Source organism: Rhinoderma darwinii, unplaced genomic scaffold, assembly GCF_050947455.1.
Source record: "Rhinoderma darwinii isolate aRhiDar2 unplaced genomic scaffold, aRhiDar2.hap1 Scaffold_737, whole genome shotgun sequence".
Taxonomy (NCBI): Eukaryota; Metazoa; Chordata; class Amphibia; order Anura; family Rhinodermatidae; genus Rhinoderma; species Rhinoderma darwinii.
The window spans coordinates 197,153-216,077 of NW_027464299.1; the positions used below are offsets into that span (position 1 = coordinate 197,153).

At 47.8% G+C, this 18,925-nt stretch overlaps 12 non-coding genes across 12 annotated transcripts; all 12 read right to left on the reverse strand.

The window, feature by feature from the left end:
• Positions 1-1,243: 1,243 nt before the first annotated feature.
• On the reverse strand, positions 1,244-1,434 carry LOC142729834 (U2 spliceosomal RNA). Its single transcript, XR_012878527.1, has one exon. It is a non-coding gene; the product is annotated as a U2 spliceosomal RNA (small nuclear RNA).
• A 1,300-nt stretch (positions 1,435-2,734) lies between these two features.
• LOC142729835 (U2 spliceosomal RNA) lies at positions 2,735-2,925 on the reverse strand. The gene has a single exon (XR_012878528.1). It is a non-coding gene; the product is annotated as a U2 spliceosomal RNA (small nuclear RNA).
• Positions 2,926-4,221: 1,296 nt separating this feature from the next.
• LOC142729837 (U2 spliceosomal RNA) lies at positions 4,222-4,412 on the reverse strand. The gene has a single exon (XR_012878530.1). It is a non-coding gene; the product is annotated as a U2 spliceosomal RNA (small nuclear RNA).
• A 1,288-nt stretch (positions 4,413-5,700) lies between these two features.
• On the reverse strand, positions 5,701-5,891 carry LOC142729838 (U2 spliceosomal RNA). The gene has a single exon (XR_012878531.1). It is a non-coding gene; the product is annotated as a U2 spliceosomal RNA (small nuclear RNA).
• Positions 5,892-7,171: 1,280 nt separating this feature from the next.
• Positions 7,172-7,362, reverse strand: LOC142729839 (U2 spliceosomal RNA). The gene has a single exon (XR_012878532.1). It is a non-coding gene; the product is annotated as a U2 spliceosomal RNA (small nuclear RNA).
• A 1,285-nt stretch (positions 7,363-8,647) lies between these two features.
• Positions 8,648-8,838, reverse strand: LOC142729967 (U2 spliceosomal RNA). Its single transcript, XR_012878647.1, has one exon. It is a non-coding gene; the product is annotated as a U2 spliceosomal RNA (small nuclear RNA).
• A 1,292-nt stretch (positions 8,839-10,130) lies between these two features.
• LOC142729840 (U2 spliceosomal RNA) lies at positions 10,131-10,321 on the reverse strand. Its single transcript, XR_012878533.1, has one exon. It is a non-coding gene; the product is annotated as a U2 spliceosomal RNA (small nuclear RNA).
• A 1,272-nt stretch (positions 10,322-11,593) lies between these two features.
• Positions 11,594-11,784, reverse strand: LOC142729842 (U2 spliceosomal RNA). Its single transcript, XR_012878534.1, has one exon. It is a non-coding gene; the product is annotated as a U2 spliceosomal RNA (small nuclear RNA).
• Positions 11,785-13,068: 1,284 nt separating this feature from the next.
• Positions 13,069-13,259, reverse strand: LOC142729843 (U2 spliceosomal RNA). The gene has a single exon (XR_012878535.1). It is a non-coding gene; the product is annotated as a U2 spliceosomal RNA (small nuclear RNA).
• Positions 13,260-14,547: 1,288 nt separating this feature from the next.
• On the reverse strand, positions 14,548-14,738 carry LOC142729844 (U2 spliceosomal RNA). The gene has a single exon (XR_012878536.1). It is a non-coding gene; the product is annotated as a U2 spliceosomal RNA (small nuclear RNA).
• Positions 14,739-16,014: 1,276 nt separating this feature from the next.
• Positions 16,015-16,205, reverse strand: LOC142729845 (U2 spliceosomal RNA). The gene has a single exon (XR_012878537.1). It is a non-coding gene; the product is annotated as a U2 spliceosomal RNA (small nuclear RNA).
• A 1,284-nt stretch (positions 16,206-17,489) lies between these two features.
• LOC142729846 (U2 spliceosomal RNA) lies at positions 17,490-17,680 on the reverse strand. The gene has a single exon (XR_012878538.1). It is a non-coding gene; the product is annotated as a U2 spliceosomal RNA (small nuclear RNA).
• Positions 17,681-18,925: the final 1,245 nt, after the last annotated feature.

Consider the following 18,925-nt stretch of genomic DNA (forward strand, 5'->3'; position numbering starts at 1 on the left):
TTCAGCCCTTGCAGCGATTCAGCCTACTTCTAGGCAATTCCATGGGGCCCTGCAGGCTCACACACTCACAGCTACACGGGAGGTGAATAAAGGCCGGAGAGGAAGCCAGACAGGATTTGCTTCTTTTGCTTGCACCACAATGCAGTGCTGAAAGAGGAGGAATCTACATAAAAACGCCTTCCTGGCAACGCCCAAATGCCCTGCTGCCATGCAGATAAACACTGGCAGCGGCAGCAAGTGCATGCCCACAGCCACCCCTTGTTCCTTCACACCTTGTATCAGCTGTAATCCAGTCCAGTCCAGTGCTGCCTGCTGAGCAGCACTGACCAACACTGCCTGGGCCCAGGCTTTTATCTCTGAGGCCCCATTATGATGTCAGAAAGCTGGCTCTGGAATCCTGAGGGCTCCACTATGACACGTGCAAAGTTCCGTCTGAACTTTATATAAGACGGTGAGGCTCAGTCAGTCACTCAGTGTTGCCTGAGAGGGCAACACTGCAACAGCCGGCCGCCAGGCTGTCTTTTTTTTGCACAGCTAGTTGCCTCCAGGAGGCCACAAGAGGGAGACAAGGGACTGCAAAATGGAAAATAGGCATCCACCAACTTTACAGACAACTTCTCCTTGCTCCTACAACCTCCATCCTTGCACAGTTTGTTATTCTTCTAGGTAACATAGTAACAAATCCAAATTGCTGCTCTCTTTGTAGGCAAGCAAGGCTTTGTTGCAACTGCAATTCTTACTTCTTCTTGAAATGTAGGGACGACAGTACATTCCATCACATCCATCTAGTGTACACAGGTAGGTCCATTGTGGCGGGCAGGCGAGCGGGCGGGCTGCTTTATTGGCTGTTTGCTGTTCCCCTACTCCACTCCACTATTTGACTGTTGTGCTGCATCAATCAATCAATCAATCAATCAATCAATCAATCAATCAATCAATCAATCAGTGGCTGGCTCAGGTGCAGCTCTTTAACTTACCTAAAAGGGAGGGCGGAGAGAAGACAAGGAAGGTGAATGAGGTGTTCCAATGTGAAATGCCGGAAACACAGAAACACAGACGACACACAACAAGAGGTGGCAATCTATTCATTAATTGCATTTAATCAATGAGCTCATTATCACTCATGCATTGTCCAACAGGTGTTGAAATAATGGGATTAAAAGGGGAGATCCCTTCAGAAAGACAGAAACAATAGCAAAGACAAAAAACACTTTTGGAATCTGCTTTTAGTCAACACATAAGGAAAGGGTGCACCGGTCCTGGAAATACTGCAATACCAGGTCAATGCGTGGAGTGGACAGAGCAAGCTCTATTTCCATCTCCCTGTTCTAAAAATCCATTTAATATATGGTCCCCAGATAGGGGACGTATCAGATATTAAACTGATAAGAACAGATACTACACTTGATCTTAGCCAAAAGGCCGAGAAGCGATAACCCGAACGGGCCGCGCGTTGCCCGAGCCTGCCCGATACTGCTGTTCAGCCCTTGCAGCGATTCAGCCTACTTCTAGGCAATTCCATGGGGCCCTGCAGGCTCACACACTCACAGCTACACGGGAGGTGAATAAAGGCCGGAGAGGAAGCCAGACAGGATTTGCTTCTTTTGCTTGCACCACAATGCAGTGCTGAAAGAGGAGGAATCTACATAAAAACGCCTTCCTGGCAACGCCCAAATGCCCTGCTGCCATGCAGATAAACACTGGCAGCGGCAGCAAGTGCATGCCCACAGCCACCCCTTGTTCCTTCACACCTTGTATCAGCTGTAATCCAGTCCAGTCCAGTGCTGCCTGCTGAGCAGCACTGACCAACACTGCCTGGGCCCAGGCTTTTATCTCTGAGGCCCCATTATGATGTCAGAAAGCTGGCTCTGGAATCCTGAGGGCTCCACTATGACACGTGCAAAGTTCCGTCTGAACTTTATATAAGACGGTGAGGCTCAGTCAGTCACTCAGTGTTGCCTGAGAGGGCAACACTGCAACAGCCGGCCGCCAGGCTGTCTTTTTTTTGCACAGCTAGTTGCCTCCAGGAGGCCACAAGAGGGAGACAAGGGACTGCAAAATGGAAAATAGGCATCCACCAACTTTACAGACAACTTCTCCTTGCTCCTACAACCTCCATCCTTGCACAGTTTGTTATTCTTCTAGGTAACATAGTAACAAATCCAAATTGCTGCTCTCTTTGTAGGCAAGCAAGGCTTTGTTGCAACTGCAATTCTTACTTCTTCTTGAAATGTAGGGACGACAGTACATTCCATCACATCCATCTAGTGTACACAGGTAGGTCCATTGTGGCGGGCAGGCGAGCGGGCGGGCTGCTTTATTGGCTGTTTGCTGTTCCCCTACTCCACTCCACTATTTGACTGTTGTGCTGCATCAATCAATCAATCAATCAATCAATCAATCAATCAATCAATCAATCAATCAATCAATCAATCAGTGGCTGGCTCAGGTGCAGCTCTTTAACTTACCTAAAAGGGAGGGCGGAGAGAAGACAAGGAAGGTGAATGAGGTGTTCCAATGTGAAATGCCGGAAACACAGAAACACAGACGACACACAACAAGAGGTGGCAATCTATTCATTAATTGCATTTAATCAATGAGCTCATTATCACTCATGCATTGTCCAACAGGTGTTGAAATAATGGGATTAAAAGGGGAGATCCCTTCAGAAAGACAGAAACAATAGCAAAGACAAAAAACACTTTTGGAATCTGCTTTTAGTCAACACATAAGGAAAGGGTGCACCGGTCCTGGAAATACTGCAATACCAGGTCAATGCGTGGAGTGGACAGAGCAAGCTCTATTTCCATCTCCCTGTTCTAAAAATCCATTTAATATATGGTCCCCAGATAGGGGACGTATCAGATATTAAACTGATAAGAACAGATACTACACTTGATCTTAGCCAAAAGGCCGAGAAGCGATAACCCGAACGGGCCGCGCGTTGCCCGAGCCTGCCCGATACTGCTGTTCAGCCCTTGCAGCGATTCAGCCTACTTCTAGGCAATTCCATGGGGCCCTGCAGGCTCACACACTCACAGCTACACGGGAGGTGAATAAAGGCCGGAGAGGAAGCCAGACAGGATTTGCTTCTTTTGCTTGCACCACAATGCAGTGCTGAAAGAGGAGGAATCTACATAAAAACGCCTTCCTGGCAACGCCCAAATGCCCTGCTGCCATGCAGATAAACACTGGCAGCGGCAGCAAGTGCATGCCCACAGCCACCCCTTGTTCCTTCACACCTTGTATCAGCTGTAATCCAGTCCAGTCCAGTGCTGCCTGCTGAGCAGCACTGACCAACACTGCCTGGGCCCAGGCTTTTATCTCTGAGGCCCCATTATGATGTCAGAAAGCTGGCTCTGGAATCCTGAGGGCTCCACTATGACACGTGCAAAGTTCCGTCTGAACTTTATATAAGACGGTGAGGCTCAGTCAGTCACTCAGTGTTGCCTGAGAGGGCAACACTGCAACAGCCGGCCGCCAGGCTGTCTTTTTTTTGCACAGCTAGTTGCCTCCAGGAGGCCACAAGAGGGAGACAAGGGACTGCAAAATGGAAAATAGGCATCCACCAACTTTACAGACAACTTCTCCTTGCTCCTACAACCTCCATCCTTGCACAGTTTGTTATTCTTCTAGGTAACATAGTAACAAATCCAAATTGCTGCTCTCTTTGTAGGCAAGCAAGGCTTTGTTGCAACTGCAATTCTTACTTCTTCTTGAAATGTAGGGACGACAGTACATTCCATCACATCCATCTAGTGTACACAGGTAGGTCCATTGTGGCGGGCAGGCGAGCGGGCGGGCTGCTTTATTGGCTGTTTGCTGTTCCCCTACTCCACTCCACTATTTGACTGTTGTGCTGCATCAATCAATCAATCAATCAATCAATCAATCAATCAATCAATCAATCAATCAATCAATCAGTGGCTGGCTCAGGTGCAGCTCTTTAACTTACCTAAAAGGGAGGGCGGAGAGAAGACAAGGAAGGTGAATGAGGTGTTCCAATGTGAAATGCCGGAAACACAGAAACACAGACGACACACAACAAGAGGTGGCAATCTATTCATTAATTGCATTTAATCAATGAGCTCATTATCACTCATGCATTGTCCAACAGGTGTTGAAATAATGGGATTAAAAGGGGAGATCCCTTCAGAAAGACAGAAACAATAGCAAAGACAAAAAACACTTTTGGAATCTGCTTTTAGTCAACACATAAGGAAAGGGTGCACCGGTCCTGGAAATACTGCAATACCAGGTCAATGCGTGGAGTGGACAGAGCAAGCTCTATTTCCATCTCCCTGTTCTAAAAATCCATTTAATATATGGTCCCCAGATAGGGGACGTATCAGATATTAAACTGATAAGAACAGATACTACACTTGATCTTAGCCAAAAGGCCGAGAAGCGATAACCCGAACGGGCCGCGCGTTGCCCGAGCCTGCCCGATACTGCTGTTCAGCCCTTGCAGCGATTCAGCCTACTTCTAGGCAATTCCATGGGGCCCTGCAGGCTCACACACTCACAGCTACACGGGAGGTGAATAAAGGCCGGAGAGGAAGCCAGACAGGATTTGCTTCTTTTGCTTGCACCACAATGCAGTGCTGAAAGAGGAGGAATCTACATAAAAACGCCTTCCTGGCAATGCCCAAATGCCCTGCTGCCATGCAGATAAACACTGGCAGCGGCAGCAAGTGCATGCCCACAGCCACCCCTTGTTCCTTCACACCTTGTATCAGCTGTAATCCAGTCCAGTCCAGTGCTGCCTGATGAGCAGCACTGACCAACACTGCCTGGGCCCAGGCTTTTATCTCTGAGGCCCCATTATGATGTCAGAAAGCTGGCTCTGGAATCCTGAGGGCTCCACTATGACACGTGCAAAGTTCCGTCTGAACTTTATATAAGACGGTGAGGCTCAGTCAGTCACTCAGTGTTGCCTGAGAGGGCAACACTGCAACAGCCGGCCGCCAGGCTGTCTTTTTTTTGCACAGCTAGTTGCCTCCAGGAGGCCACAAGAGGGAGACAAGGGAGTGCAAAATGGAAAATAGGCATCCACCAACTTTACAGACAACTTCTCCTTGCTCCTACAACCTCCATCCTTGCACAGTTTGTTATTCTTCTAGGTAACATAGTAACAAATCCAAATTGCTGCTCTCTTTGTAGGCAAGCAAGGCTTTGTTGCAACTGCAATTCTTACTTCTTCTTGAAATGTAGGGACGACAGTACATTCCATCACATCCATCTAGTGTACACAGGTAGGTCCATTGTGGCGGGCAGGCGAGCGGGCGGGCTGCTTTATTGGCTGTTTGCTGTTCCCCTACTCCACTCCACTATTTGACTGTTGTGCTGCATCAATCAATCAATCAATCAATCAATCAATCAATCAATCAATCAATCAATCAGTGGCTGGCTCAGGTGCAGCTCTTTAACTTACCTAAAAGGGAGGGCGGAGAGAAGACAAGGAAGGTGAATGAGGTGTTCCAATGTGAAATGCCGGAAACACAGAAACACAGACGACACACAACAAGAGGTGGCAATCTATTCATTAATTGCATTTAATCAATGAGCTCATTATCACTCATGCATTGTCCAACAGGTGTTGAAATAATGGGATTAAAAGGGGAGATCCCTTCAGAAAGACAGAAACAATAGCAAAGACAAAAAACACTTTTGGAATCTGCTTTTAGTCAACACATAAGGAAAGGGTGCACCGGTCCTGGAAATACTGCAATACCAGGTCAATGCGTGGAGTGGACAGAGCAAGCTCTATTTCCATCTCCCTGTTCTAAAAATCCATTTAATATATGGTCCCCAGATAGGGGACGTATCAGATATTAAACTGATAAGAACAGATACTACACTTGATCTTAGCCAAAAGGCCGAGAAGCGATAACCCGAACGGGCCGCGCGTTGCCCGAGCCTGCCCGATACTGCTGTTCAGCCCTTGCAGCGATTCAGCCTACTTCTAGGCAATTCCATGGGGCCCTGCAGGCTCACACACTCACAGCTACACGGGAGGTGAATAAAGGCCGGAGAGGAAGCCAGACAGGATTTGCTTCTTTTGCTTGCACCACAATGCAGTGCTGAAAGAGGAGGAATCTACATAAAAACGCCTTCCTGGCAACGCCCAAATGCCCTGCTGCCATGCAGATAAACACTGGCAGCGGCAGCAAGTGCATGCCCACAGCCACCCCTTGTTCCTTCACACCTTGTATCAGCTGTAATCCAGTCCAGTCCAGTGCTGCCTGCTGAGCAGCACTGACCAACACTGCCTGGGCCCAGGCTTTTATCTCTGAGGCCCCATTATGATGTCAGAAAGCTGGCTCTGGAATCCTGAGGGCTCCACTATGACACGTGCAAAGTTCCGTCTGAACTTTATATAAGACGGTGAGGCTCAGTCAGTCACTCAGTGTTGCCTGAGAGGGCAACACTGCAACAGCCGGCCGCCAGGCTGTCTTTTTTTTGCACAGCTAGTTGCCTCCAGGAGGCCACAAGAGGGAGACAAGGGACTGCAAAATGGAAAATAGGCATCCACCAACTTTACAGACAACTTCTCCTTGCTCCTACAACCTCCATCCTTGCACAGTTTGTTATTCTTCTAGGTAACATAGTAACAAATCCAAATTGCTGCTCTCTTTGTAGGCAAGCAAGGCTTTGTTGCAACTGCAATTCTTACTTCTTCTTGAAATGTAGGGACGACAGTACATTCCATCACATCCATCTAGTGTACACAGGTAGGTCCATTGTGGCGGGCAGGCGAGCGGGCGGGCTGCTTTATTGGCTGTTTGCTGTTCCCCTACTCCACTCCACTATTTGACTGTTGTGCTGCATCAATCAATCAATCAATCAATCAATCAATCAATCAATCAATCAGTGGCTGGCTCAGGTGCAGCTCTTTAACTTACCTAAAAGGGAGGGCGGAGAGAAGACAAGGAAGGTGAATGAGGTGTTCCAATGTGAAATGCCGGAAACACAGAAACACAGACGACACACAACAAGAGGTGGCAATCTATTCATTAATTGCATTTAATCAATGAGCTCATTATCACTCATGCATTGTCCAACAGGTGTTGAAATAATGGGATTAAAAGGGGAGATCCCTTCAGAAAGACAGAAACAATAGCAAAGACAAAAAACACTTTTGGAATCTGCTTTTAGTCAACACATAAGGAAAGGGTGCACCGGTCCTGGAAATACTGCAATACCAGGTCAATGCGTGGAGTGGACAGAGCAAGCTCTATTTCCATCTCCCTGTTCTAAAAATCCATTTAATATATGGTCCCCAGATAGGGGACGTATCAGATATTAAACTGATAAGAACAGATACTACACTTGATCTTAGCCAAAAGGCCGAGAAGCGATAACCCGAACGGGCCGCGCGTTGCCCGAGCCTGCCCGATACTGCTGTTCAGCCCTTGCAGCGATTCAGCCTACTTCTAGGCAATTCCATGGGGCCCTGCAGGCTCACACACTCACAGCTACACGGGAGGTGAATAAAGGCCGGAGAGGAAGCCAGACAGGATTTGCTTCTTTTGCTTGCACCACAATGCAGTGCTGAAAGAGGAGGAATCTACATAAAAATGCCTTCCTGGCAACGCCCAAATGCCCTGCTGCCATGCAGATAAACACTGGCAGCGGCAGCAAGTGCATGCCCACAGCCACCCCTTGTTCCTTCACACCTTGTATCAGCTGTAATCCAGTCCAGTCCAGTGCTGCCTGCTGAGCAGCACTGACCAACACTGCCTGGGCCCAGGCTTTTATCTCTGAGGCCCCATTATGATGTCAGAAAGCTGGCTCTGGAATCCTGAGGGCTCCACTATGACACGTGCAAAGTTCCGTCTGAACTTTATATAAGATGGTGAGGCTCAGTCAGTCACTCAGTGTTGCCTGAGAGGGCAACACTGCAACAGCCGGCCGCCAGGCTGTCTTTTTTTTGCACAGCTAGTTGCCTCCAGGAGGCCACAAGAGGGAGACAAGGGAGTGCAAAATGGAAAATAGGCATCCACCAACTTTACAGACAACTTCTCCTTGCTCCTACAACCTCCATCCTTGCACAGTTTGTTATTCTTCTAGGTAACATAGTAACAAATCCAAATTGCTGCTCTCTTTGTAGGCAAGCAAGGCTTTGTTGCAACTGCAATTCTTACTTCTTCTTGAAATGTAGGGACGACAGTACATTCCATCACATCCATCTAGTGTACACAGGTAGGTCCATTGTGGCGGGCAGGCGAGCGGGCGGGCTGCTTTATTGGCTGTTTGCTGTTCCCCTACTCCACTCCACTATTTGACTGTTGTGCTGCATCAATCAATCAATCAATCAATCAATCAATCAATCAATCAATCAATCAAGTGGCTGGCTCAGGTGCAGCTCTTTAACTTACCTAAAAGGGAGGGCGGAGAGAAGACAAGGAAGGTGAATGAGGTGTTCCAATGTGAAATGCCGGAAACACAGAAACACAGACGACACACAACAAGAGGTGGCAATCTATTCATTAATTGCATTTAATCAATGAGCTCATTATCACTCATGCATTGTCCAACAGGTGTTGAAATAATGGGATTAAAAGGGGAGATCCCTTCAGAAAGACAGAAACAATAGCAAAGACAAAAAACACTTTTGGAATCTGCTTTTAGTCAACACATAAGGAAAGGGTGCACCGGTCCTGGGAATACTGCAATACCAGGTCAATGCGTGGAGTGGACAGAGCAAGCTCTATTTCCATCTCCCTGTTCTAAAAATCCATTTAATATATGGTCCCCAGATAGGGGACGTATCAGATATTAAACTGATAAGAACAGATACTACACTTGATCTTAGCCAAAAGGCCGAGAAGCGATAACCCGAACGGGCCGCGCGTTGCCCGAGCCTGCCCGATACTGCTGTTCAGCCCTTGCAGCGATTCAGCCTACTTCTAGGCAATTCCATGGGGCCCTGCAGGCTCACACACTCACAGCTACACGGGAGGTGAATAAAGGCCGGAGAGGAAGCCAGACAGGATTTGCTTCTTTTGCTTGCACCACAATGCAGTGCTGAAAGAGGAGGAATCTACATAAAAACGCCTTCCTGGCAACGCCCAAATGCCCTGCTGCCATGCAGATAAACACTGGCAGCGGCAGCAAGTGCATGCCCACAGCCACCCCTTGTTCCTTCACACCTTGTATCAGCTGTAATCCAGTCCAGTCCAGTGCTGCCTGCTGAGCAGCACTGACCAACACTGCCTGGGCCCAGGCTTTTATCTCTGAGGCCCCATTATGATGTCAGAAAGCTGGCTCTGGAATCCTGAGGGCTCCACTATGACACGTGCAAAGTTCCGTCTGAACTTTATATAAGACGGTGAGGCTCAGTCAGTCACTCAGTGTTGCCTGAGAGGGCAACACTGCAACAGCCGGCCGCCAGGCTGTCTTTTTTTTGCACAGCTAGTTGCCTCCAGGAGGCCACAAGAGGGAGACAAGGGACTGCAAAATGGAAAATAGGCATCCACCAACTTTACAGACAACTTCTCCTTGCTCCTACAACCTCCATCCTTGCACAGTTTGTTATTCTTCTAGGTAACATAGTAACAAATCCAAATTGCTGCTCTCTTTGTAGGCAAGCAAGGCTTTGTTGCAACTGCAATTCTTACTTCTTCTTGAAATGTAGGGACGACAGTACATTCCATCACATCCATCTAGTGTACACAGGTAGGTCCATTGTGGCGGGCAGGCGAGCGGGCGGGCTGCTTTATTGGCTGTTTGCTGTTCCCCTACTCCACTCCACTATTTGACTGTTGTGCTGCATCAATCAATCAATCAATCAATCAATCAATCAATCAATCAATCAATCAATCAATCAGTGGCTGGCTCAGGTGCAGCTCTTTAACTTACCTAAAAGGGAGGGCGGAGAGAAGACAAGGAAGGTGAATGAGGTGTTCCAATGTGAAATGCCGGAAACACAGAAACACAGACGACACACAACAAGAGGTGGCAATCTATTCATTAATTGCATTTAATCAATGAGCTCATTATCACTCATGCATTGTCCAACAGGTGTTGAAATAATGGGATTAAAAGGGGAGATCCCTTCAGAAAGACAGAAACAATAGCAAAGACAAAAAACACTTTTGGAATCTGCTTTTAGTCAACACATAAGGAAAGGGTGCACCGGTCCTGGAAATACTGCAATACCAGGTCAATGCGTGGAGTGGACAGAGCAAGCTCTATTTCCATCTCCCTGTTCTAAAAATCCATTTAATATATGGTCCCCAGATAGGGGACGTATCAGATATTAAACTGATAAGAACAGATACTACACTTGATCTTAGCCAAAAGGCCGAGAAGCGATAACCCGAACGGGCCGCGCGTTGCCCGAGCCTGCCCGATACTGCTGTTCAGCCCTTGCAGCGATTCAGCCTACTTCTAGGCAATTCCATGGGGCCCTGCAGGCTCACACACTCACAGCTACACGGGAGGTGAATAAAGGCCGGAGAGGAAGCCAGACAGGATTTGCTTCTTTTGCTTGCACCACAATGCAGTGCTGAAAGAGGAGGAATCTACATAAAAACGCCTTCCTGGCAACGCCCAAATGCCCTGCTGCCATGCAGATAAACACTGGCAGCGGCAGCAAGTGCATGCCCACAGCCACCCCTTGTTCCTTCACACCTTGTATCAGCTGTAATCCAGTCCAGTCCAGTGCTGCCTGCTGAGCAGCACTGACCAACACTGCCTGGGCCCAGGCTTTTATCTCTGAGGCCCCATTATGATGTCAGAAAGCTGGCTCTGGAATCCTGAGGGCTCCACTATGACACGTGCAAAGTTCCGTCTGAACTTTATATAAGACGGTGAGGCTCAGTCAGTCACTCAGTGTTGCCTGAGAGGGCAACACTGCAACAGCCGGCCGCCAGGCTGTCTTTTTTTTGCACAGCTAGTTGCCTCCAGGAGGCCACAAGAGGGAGACAAGGGACTGCAAAATGGAAAATAGGCATCCACCAACTTTACAGACAACTTCTCCTTGCTCCTACAACCTCCATCCTTGCACAGTTTGTTATTCTTCTAGGTAACATAGTAACAAATCCAAATTGCTGCTCTCTTTGTAGGCAAGCAAGGCTTTGTTGCAACTGCAATTCTTACTTCTTCTTGAAATGTAGGGACGACAGTACATTCCATCACATCCATCTAGTGTACACAGGTAGGTCCATTGTGGCGGGCAGGCGAGCGGGCGGGCTGCTTTATTGGCTGTTTGCTGTTCCCCTACTCCACTCCACTATTTGACTGTTGTGCTGCATCAATCAATCAATCAATCAATCAATCAATCAATCAGTGGCTGGCTCAGGTGCAGCTCTTTAACTTACCTAAAAGGGAGGGCGGAGAGAAGACAAGGAAGGTGAATGAGGTGTTCCAATGTGAAATGCCGGAAACACAGAAACACAGACGACACACAACAAGAGGTGGCAATCTATTCATTAATTGCATTTAATCAATGAGCTCATTATCACTCATGCATTGTCCAACAGGTGTTGAAATAATGGGATTAAAAGGGGAGATCCCTTCAGAAAGACAGAAACAATAGCAAAGACAAAAAACACTTTTGGAATCTGCTTTTAGTCAACACATAAGGAAAGGGTGCACCGGTCCTGGAAATACTGCAATACCAGGTCAATGCGTGGAGTGGACAGAGCAAGCTCTATTTCCATCTCCCTGTTCTAAAAATCCATTTAATATATGGTCCCCAGATAGGGGACGTATCAGATATTAAACTGATAAGAACAGATACTACACTTGATCTTAGCCAAAAGGCCGAGAAGCGATAACCCGAACGGGCCGCGCGTTGCCCGAGCCTGCCCGATACTGCTGTTCAGCCCTTGCAGCGATTCAGCCTACTTCTAGGCAATTCCATGGGGCCCTGCAGGCTCACACACTCACAGCTACACGGGAGGTGAATAAAGGCCGGAGAGGAAGCCAGACAGGATTTACTTCTTTTGCTTGCACCACAATGCAGTGCTGAAAGAGGAGGAATCTACATAAAAACGCCTTCCTGGCAACGCCCAAATGCCCTGCTGCCATGCAGATAAACACTGGCAGCGGCAGCAAGTGCATGCCCACAGCCACCCCTTGTTCCTTCACACCTTGTATCAGCTGTAATCCAGTCCAGTCCAGTGCTGCCTGCTGAGCAGCACTGACCAACACTGCCTGGGCCCAGGCTTTTATCTCTGAGGCCCCATTATGATGTCAGAAAGCTGGCTCTGGAATCCTGAGGGCTCCACTATGACACGTGCAAAGTTCCGTCTGAACTTTATATAAGACGGTGAGGCTCAGTCAGTCACTCAGTGTTGCCTGAGAGGGCAACACTGCAACAGCCGGCCGCCAGGCTGTCTTTTTTTTGCACAGCTAGTTGCCTCCAGGAGGCCACAAGAGGGAGACAAGGGACTGCAAAATGGAAAATAGGCATCCACCAACTTTACAGACAACTTCTCCTTGCTCCTACAACCTCCATCCTTGCACAGTTTGTTATTCTTCTAGGTAACATAGTAACAAATCCAAATTGCTGCTCTCTTTGTAGGCAAGCAAGGCTTTGTTGCAACTGCAATTCTTACTTCTTCTTGAAATGTAGGGACGACAGTACATTCCATCACATCCATCTAGTGTACACAGGTAGGTCCATTGTGGCGGGCAGGCGAGCGGGCGGGCTGCTTTATTGGCTGTTTGCTGTTCCCCTACTCCACTCCACTATTTGACTGTTGTGCTGCATCAATCAATCAATCAATCAATCAATCAATCAATCAATCAATCAATCAGTGGCTGGCTCAGGTGCAGCTCTTTAACTTACCTAAAAGGGAGGGCGGAGAGAAGACAAGGAAGGTGAATGAGGTGTTCCAATGTGAAATGCCGGAAACACAGAAACACAGACGACACACAACAAGAGGTGGCAATCTATTCATTAATTGCATTTAATCAATGAGCTCATTATCACTCATGCATTGTCCAACAGGTGTTGAAATAATGGGATTAAAAGGGGAGATCCCTTCAGAAAGACAGAAACAATAGCAAAGACAAAAAACACTTTTGGAATCTGCTTTTAGTCAACACATAAGGAAAGGGTGCACCGGTCCTGGAAATACTGCAATACCAGGTCAATGCGTGGAGTGGACAGAGCAAGCTCTATTTCCATCTCCCTGTTCTAAAAATCCATTTAATATATGGTCCCCAGATAGGGGACGTATCAGATATTAAACTGATAAGAACAGATACTACACTTGATCTTAGCCAAAAGGCCGAGAAGCGATAACCCGAACGGGCCGCGCGTTGCCCGAGCCTGCCCGATACTGCTGTTCAGCCCTTGCAGCGATTCAGCCTACTTCTAGGCAATTCCATGGGGCCCTGCAGGCTCACACACTCACAGCTACACGGGAGGTGAATAAAGGCCGGAGAGGAAGCCAGACAGGATTTGCTTCTTTTGCTTGCACCACAATGCAGTGCTGAAAGAGGAGGAATCTACATAAAAACGCCTTCCTGGCAACGCCCAAATGCCCTGCTGCCATGCAGATAAACACTGGCAGCGGCAGCAAGTGCATGCCCACAGCCACCCCTTGTTCCTTCACACCTTGTATCAGCTGTAATCCAGTCCAGTCCAGTGATGCCTGCTGAGCAGCACTGACCAAAACTGCCTGGGCCCAGGCTTTTATCTCTGAGGCCCCATTATGATGTCAGAAAGCTGGCTCTGGAATCCTGAGGGCTCCACTATGACACGTGCAAAGTTCCGTCTGAACTTTATATAAGACGGTGAGGCTCAGTCAGTCACTCAGTGTTGCCTGAGAGGGCAACACTGCAACAGCCGGCCGCCAGGCTGTCTTTTTTTTGCACAGCTAGTTGCCTCCAGGAGGCCACAAGAGGGAGACAAGGGACTGCAAAATGGAAAATAGGCATCCACCAACTTTACAGACAACTTCTCCTTGCTCCTACAACCTCCATCCTTGCACAGTTTGTTATTCTTCTAGGTAACATAGTAACAAATCCAAATTGCTGCTCTCTTTGTAGGCAAGCAAGGCTTTGTTGCAACTGCAATTCTTACTTCTTCTTGAAATGTAGGGACGACAGTACATTCCATCACATCCATCTAGTGTACACAGGTAGGTCCATTGTGGCGGGCAGGCGAGCGGGCGGGCTGCTTTATTGGCTGTTTGCTGTTCCCCTACTCCACTCCACTATTTGACTGTTGTGCTGCATCAATCAATCAATCAATCAATCAATCAATCAATCAATCAATCAATCAATCAGTGGCTGGCTCAGGTGCAGCTCTTTAACTTACCTAAAAGGGAGGGCGGAGAGAAGACAAGGAAGGTGAATGAGGTGTTCCAATGTGAAATGCCGGAAACACAGAAACACAGACGACACACAACAAGAGGTGGCAATCTATTCATTAATTGCATTTAATCAATGAGCTCATTATCACTCATGCATTGTCCAACAGGTGTTGAAATAATGGGATTAAAAGGGGAGATCCCTTCAGAAAGACAGAAACAATAGCAAAGACAAAAAACACTTTTGGAATCTGCTTTTAGTCAACACATAAGGAAAGGGTGCACCGGTCCTGGAAATACTGCAATACCAGGTCAATGCGTGGAGTGGACAGAGCAAGCTCTATTTCCATCTCCCTGTTCTAAAAATCCATTTAATATATGGTCCCCAGATAGGGGACGTATCAGATATTAAACTGATAAGAACAGATACTACACTTGATCTTAGCCAAAAGGCCGAGAAGCGATAACCCGAACGGGCCGCGCGTTGCCCGAGCCTGCCCGATACTGCTGTTCAGCCCTTGCAGCGATTCAGCCTACTTCTAGGCAATTCCATGGGGCCCTGCAGGCTCACACACTCACAGCTACACGGGAGGTGAATAAAGGCCGGAGAGGAAGCCAGACAGGATTTGCTTCTTTTGCTTGCACCACAATGCAGTGCTGAAAGAGGAGGAATCTACATAAAAACGCCTTCCTGGCAACGCCCAAATGCCCTGCTGCCATGCAGATAAACACTGGCAGCGGCAGCAAGTGCATGCCCACAGCCACCCCTTGTTCCTTCACACCTTGTATCAGCTGTAATCCAGTCCAGTCCAGTGATGCCTGCTGAGCAGCACTGACCAAAACTGCCTGGGCCCAGGCTTTTATCTCTGAGGCCCCATTATGATGTCAGAAAGCTGGCTCTGGAATCCTGAGGGCTCCACTATGACACGTGCAAAGTTCCGTCTGAACTTTATATAAGACGGTGAGGCTCAGTCAGTCACTCAGTGTTGCCTGAGAGGGCAACACTGCAACAGCCGGCCGCCAGGCTGTCTTTTTTTTGCACAGCTAGTTGCCTCCAGGAGGCCACAAGAGGGAGACAAGGGACTGCAAAATGGAAAATAGGCATCCACCAACTTTACAGACAACTTCTCCTTGCTCCTACAACCTCCATCCTTGCACAGTTTGTTATTCTTCTAGGTAACATAGTAACAAATCCAAATTGCTGCTCTCTTTGTAGGCAAGCAAGGCTTTGTTGCAACTGCAATTCTTACTTCTTCTTGAAATGTAGGGACGACAGTACATTCCATCACATCCATCTAGTGTACACAGGTAGGTCCATTGTGGCGGGCAGGCGAGCGGGCGGGCTGCTTTATTGGCTGTTTGCTGTTCCCCTACTCCACTCCACTATTTGACTGTTGTGCTGCATCAATCAATCAATCAATCAATCAATCAATCAATCAATCAGTGGCTGGCTCAGGTGCAGCTCTTTAACTTACCTAAAAGGGAGGGCGGAGAGAAGACAAGGAAGGTGAATGAGGTGTTCCAATGTGAAATGCCGGAAACACAGAAACACAGACGACACACAACAAGAGGTGGCAATCTATTCATTAATTGCATTTAATCAATGAGCTCATTATCACTCATGCATTGTCCAACAGGTGTTGAAATAATGGGATTAAAAGGGGAGATCCCTTCAGAAAGACAGAAACAATAGCAAAGACAAAAAACACTTTTGGAATCTGCTTTTAGTCAACACATAAGGAAAGGGTGCACCGGTCCTGGAAATACTGCAATACCAGGTCAATGCGTGGAGTGGACAGAGCAAGCTCTATTTCCATCTCCCTGTTCTAAAAATCCATTTAATATATGGTCCCCAGATAGGGGACGTATCAGATATTAAACTGATAAGAACAGATACTACACTTGATCTTAGCCAAAAGGCCGAGAAGCGATAACCCGAACGGGCCGCGCGTTGCCCGAGCCTGCCCGATACTGCTGTTCAGCCCTTGCAGCGATTCAGCCTACTTCTAGGCAATTCCATGGGGCCCTGCAGGCTCACACACTCACAGCTACACGGGAGGTGAATAAAGGCCGGAGAGGAAGCCAGACAGGATTTGCTTCTTTTGCTTGCACCACAATGCAGTGCTGAAAGAGGAGGAATCTACATAAAAACGCCTTCCTGGCAACGCCCAAATGCCCTGCTGCCATGCAGATAAACACTGGCAGCGGCAGCAAGTGCATGCCCACAGCCACCCCTTGTTCCTTCACACCTTGTATCAGCTGTAATCCAGTCCAGTCCAGTGCTGCCTGCTGAGCAGCACTGACCAACACTGCCTGGGCCCAGGCTTTTATCTCTGAGGCCCCATTATGATGTCAGAAAGCTGGCTCTGGAATCCTGAGGGCTCCACTATGACACGTGCAAAGTTCCGTCTGAACTTTATATAAGACGGTGAGGCTCAGTCAGTCACACAGTGTTGCCTGAGAGGGCAACACTGCAACAGCCGGCCGCCAGGCTGTCTTTTTTTTGCACAGCTAGTTGCCTCCAGGAGGCCACAAGAGGGAGACAAGGGACTGCAAAATGGAAAATAGGCATCCACCAACTTTACAGACAACTTCTCCTTGCTCCTACAACCTCCATCCTTGCACAGTTTGTTATTCTTCTAGGTAACATAGTAACAAATCCAAATTGCTGCTCTCTTTGTAGGCAAGCAAGGCTTTGTTGCAACTGCAATTCTTACTTCTTCTTGAAATGTAGGGACGACAGTACATTCCATCACATCCATCTAGTGTACACAGGTAGGTCCATTGTGGCGGGCAGGCGAGCGGGCGGGCTGCTTTATTGGCTGTTTGCTGTTCCCCTACTCCACTCCACTATTTGACTGTTGTGCTGCATCAATCAATCAATCAATCAATCAATCAATCAATCAATCAATCAATCAGTGGCTGGCTCAGGTGCAGCTCTTTAACTTACCTAAAAGGGAGGGCGGAGAGAAGACAAGGAAGGTGAATGAGGTGTTCCAATGTGAAATGCCGGAAACACAGAAACACAGACGACACACAACAAGAGGTGGCAATCTATTCATTAATTGCATTTAATCAATGAGCTCATTATCACTCATGCATTGTCCAACAGGTGTTGAAATAATGGGATTAAAAGGGGAGATCCCTTCAGAAAGACAGAAACAATAGCAAAGACAAAAAACACTTTTGGAATCTGCTTTTAGTCAACACATAAGGAAAGGGTGCACCGGTCCTGGAAATACTGCAATACCAGGTCAATGCGTGGAGTGGACAGAGCAAGCTCTATTTCCATCTCCCTGTTCTAAAAATCCATTTAATATATGGTCCCCAGATAGGGGACGTATCAGATATTAAACTGATAAGAACAGATACTACACTTGATCTTAGCCAAAAGGCCGAGAAGCGATAACCCGAACGGGCCGCGCGTTGCCCGAGCCTGCCCGATACTGCTGTTCAGCCCTTGCAGCGATTCAGCCTACTTCTAGGCAATTCCATGGGGCCCTGCAGGCTCACACACTCACAGCTACACGGGAGGTGAATAAAGGCCGGAGAGGAAGCCAGACAGGATTTGCTTCTTTTGCTTGCACCACAATGCAGTGCTGAAAGAGGAGGAATCTACATAAAAACGCCTTCCTGGCAACGCCCAAATGCCCTGCTGCCATGCAGATAAACACTGGCAGCGGCAGCAAGTGCATGCCCACAGCCACCCCTTGTTCCTTCACACCTTGTATCAGCTGTAATCCAGTCCAGTCCAGTGCTGCCTGCTGAGCAGCACTGACCAACACTGCCTGGGCCCAGGCTTTTATCTCTGAGGCCCCATTATGATGTCAGAAAGCTGGCTCTGGAATCCTGAGGGCTCCACTATGACACGTGCAAAGTTCCGTCTGAACTTTATATAAGACGGTGAGGCTCAGTCAGTCACTCAGTGTTGCCTGAGAGGGCAACACTGCAACAGCCGGCCGCCAGGCTGTCTTTTTTTTGCACAGCTAGTTGCCTCCAGGAGGCCACAAGAGGGAGACAAGGGACTGCAAAATGGAAAATAGGCATCCACCAACTTTACAGACAACTTCTCCTTGCTCCTACAACCTCCATCCTTGCACAGTTTGTTATTCTTCTAGGTAACATAGTAACAAATCCAAATTGCTGCTCTCTTTGTAGGCAAGCAAGGCTTTGTTGCAACTGCAATTCTTACTTCTTCTTGAAATGTAGGGACGACAGTACATTCCATCACATCCATCTAGTGTACACAGGTAGGTCCATTGTGGCGGGCAGGCGAGCGGGCGGGCTGCTTTATTGGCTGTTTGCTGTTCCCCTACTCCACTCCACTATTTGACTGTTGTGCTGCATCAATCAATCAATCAATCAATCAATCAATCAATCAATCAATCAATCAATCAGTGGCTGGCTCAGGTGCAGCTCTTTAACTTACCTAAAAGGGAGGGCGGAGAGAAGACAAGGAAGGTGAATGAGGTGTTCCAATGTGAAATGCCGGAAACACAGAAACACAGACGACACACAACAAGAGGTGGCAATCTATTCATTAATTGCATTTAATCAATGAGCTCATTATCACTCATGCATTGTCCAACAGGTGTTGAAATAATGGGATTAAAAGGGGAGATCCCTTCAGAAAGACAGAAACAATAGCAAAG